Source organism: Carlito syrichta, unplaced genomic scaffold (genome assembly GCF_000164805.1).
Source record: "Carlito syrichta isolate Samal-C Ts95f unplaced genomic scaffold, Tarsius_syrichta-2.0.1 Scaffold305274, whole genome shotgun sequence".
NCBI classification, from domain to species: Eukaryota; Metazoa; Chordata; class Mammalia; order Primates; family Tarsiidae; genus Carlito; species Carlito syrichta.
Window position 1 is genome coordinate 88845 of NW_007249370.1, and position 3208 is coordinate 92052.

The 3208-nt window shown below is 51.9% G+C and overlaps 1 pseudogene; it reads right to left on the reverse strand.

Moving 5' to 3' along the window:
• Window positions 1–620: 620 nt before the first annotated feature.
• LOC103263804 lies at window positions 621–1463 on the reverse strand (annotated as a pseudogene).
• Window positions 1464–3208: the final 1745 nt, after the last annotated feature.

Consider the following 3208-nt stretch of genomic DNA (forward strand, 5'->3'; position numbering starts at 1 on the left):
CCTAGGTAGCAAGCTCTGCTTTCACTTGCATCATTCCTGTGTGTCAGGTTTTCCAGAGGCAGATGGACACAGGCTTTGCATGCAGAAAACTTGTTGAAAAGCGCTCTCAGGATCAAAACCTTCGGTGTGGGGAAGGGAGTTAAGGAAACAAAACAACGCACGGGGAGGTTGCCTGTGATGTCTCAAATGACCCCGCGGGGAGTTCTGGTGCTGGGATGGTCCTTAGGGTCAAGCCGAGGCAAGGTGGCCAGGCCTTTAGACCCTTCGTTGACCAAACATGGGATTCAAGCACGCCCCTCCCAAGGAGATGGCATGGCCTGGGGCAAGTCGATGCTCTTCGTCCGGGCAGTTCCAGGAGAGAGGCACAACAGAGAGCAGCCCCAGCTGCTGCTGGATGAAGGCCCCTGCTTGCCACTCTGTGTCACCCTGCGGGCCCAGACTCTGCACATTGCGCACACTCAGCATGGGCATGACTGGCTACACGGATGTGCTCGTCTGGTTAACTCTGCTCAGAGAAGTTTTTCCATTTCCAGTTGGGCACGTCTGTTTCTCCTCCAGTCCAACTGCCGTTGGCTAATCCAGGTTCTCAAGCCGCAGAGCCAGCAGGCACCAGCGCCAACCTAACCCTGGCCCCTGCCCCTGGGATGCCTTCCCAGAAGCTTCCTCAGGGCCCCAGCCACGTCCTTGTTCCTCAGACTGCAGATAAGGGGGTTGAGCGTGGGGATGATGATCACAGTACAGAAGGCGGAGACGACCTTGTCCTGCTGAGAGGAGCGGCAAGCCTGGGGCCGCATGTAGGTGATCACAGCGGCCCCATACAAGAGTGAGACACCACCATGTGTGAGGAGCACGTAGCAAAGGCCTTGCTGCGGCCGCGGGAGGAGCGTGTGTGCAGCACAGCCGCCAGGATCCTTAGGTAGGAGGCAGAGAGGGCCCCAAAGGACAGGAGCAGACTGAGGTCACAGCACACATAGATCAGGGTCTCGGAGCGACGTGTCAGCACAGGCCAGCTTGAGCACAGCGGGGACCTCACAGAAGTGGTCGACCTCCTGGGAGGCTCAGTAGGGGAAGCGGAGGGGGAAGATGGCCTGGACCAGCCCTCTACCAGGCCGAAGAGCCAGGACGCCGCCACCTTGAGCCAGCAGACTCGGCCGCTCATGGCCACCGAGTACCGAAGGGGGTCACGATGGCCACCTAGCGGTCGTGGGCCAGAAGGCCAGCAGGAAGCCCTCCCCCCAGGGGGGTGAGGAAAAGGATTGGAGCCCACAGCCTGTGAAGGAGATGGAGCCGCCACCCCGGAGGAAGTCAGCCACCAGGCGCGCCACGAGGGTGGAGACCAGCGGGAGGTCCAGGAGCGCCCGCCAGCTGAGGAAGAAGTCCACGGGGCTGTGTGGACGGGGGTCCACACAGAGCAGGAGGATCATGAGCGCGTTGCCAGAGAGCGCCTCCAGGAACATGGCCATGATGACGAAAAAGAGGAAGAGGGGCAGGGGTGTTGGGCCAGAGGCCCAGGAGCATGAAGTGCGGGATGAGAGTCTGATTCTCTGCCCAGCCCATGGCTCGGTTCCTGCAGGGAAGTGTGGAGGGGGGTGTTGTGATCTGGAAGCAGGAGGTTTACACTGAATGCCATGATGCTGAGGACACTGCGATTTTGCCTAGCAAACTGCCTCCTTAAGTGTTGCTTAATTGAGGATAAAAGGCATGGATTCTTTAAGAGAAAAATACATATCCCATGAAGATGCAGGTTGTTGTTGTCGTTGTGTCTTAACTTCTAGAGCTTTCTGTACATGACGAGGTAGTGAATTTTAAACTACTTATTACTACTGTGGGAAAGTGTTTCTGCTTCTGCTAGGAATCTTCATCATGGCTTCCACAAAGCTCTAGGCCAGCCTCCCTCAAGGATTTCCTTTTTCGAGAAAAGTCCTCAAGTGGCAAAGACAGTAGTATCAGCTGTGTGATCTGGGCACCTTACAGAACCTTTCTGAACCCACTCTCCTTACCCTGTAGGGTGAGGGTAAAGACTGGATGTGATAACATAAGCAATGCTTAGTTGTTTAAACGTGATGATGGCTGACATTACTTGAGCATTCTCATTCGCCAAGCACTGTGATGAACCCACTGCTGCATCCTTACATTTAATCCTCACACCTACCCTGAAATATAGGGATGATCAAGCAGAAAAAATTATTTCAGAGCCTGAAGACCAATCCTTCAAAAAAACAGAGTCAGACAAAAATAAAGAAAAAAGAATTATAACAAACAAATAAAGTCTTCAAGAAATATGGAGTTAAGTAAAGAGACCAAATCTATGACTTACTGCTATTTCTGCAAGAGAAGAAGAGAATGGAAGCACCTTGGAAGACATGTTTGTAGTTGTATTTTAAGAAAACTTCCCCAGTCTTTCTAGGGAGGTCGAAATGCATATTCAAGAAATTCGGAGAAATCCCATGAGATGTTGTATAAGTCAATCATTCCCAAGGCACACAGTTATCAGACTCTCCAAGGTCAAAGTGAAAGAAAAAAATCCCAAAGGCATCTAGAGAGAAGGGCCATCTAACCTAAAAAGGGACAACCATCAGACCCACAGCAGGTCTCTCAGCAGAAAACTTCTAAGCCAGAAGAAAATGGGGGCAGATTTTTAGCATCTTAAAGAAAAAAATTTCCGGCCAAGAATTTCTTACCCCACCGAACTAAGCTTCACATAGGAAGCAGAAATAAAGTAATTCACAGACAAGTAATTGCCAAAGGATTTCATCACCACCAGATTCCCTCTATAAGAGATGCTTTAAGGAATTCTAAACATGGAAATGAAAGAATAATACTTCCAACTACAAAGCACATGTAAGCACATAGCTTACAGAAACTATAAAGCAAGCACACGGCCGAGGCTGCAAAGTAACCAGCTAACAACATTATGACAAGAACAATCCCAGCTGGGCTCGGTGGCTCAGCCTGTAATCCAGTCCTTTGGGAGGGTGAGGTGAGTGGATTGCCTGAGCCCGAGGTTCGAGACCTGCCTGGGCAACTTGGCGAGACCTCATCTCTACAATAAATCAAAAAATCAGCCGGGCATGGTAGTGCATGCCTGTAATTCCGGCTACTCGGAAGGCTGCGGCGGAAGGATCGCCAGAGCCCAGCAGGTCGAGGCTGTGGTGGTCGGGAGCAGCCACTGCTCTCCTGTCTGGGCGACAGAATGAGACTCCAACTC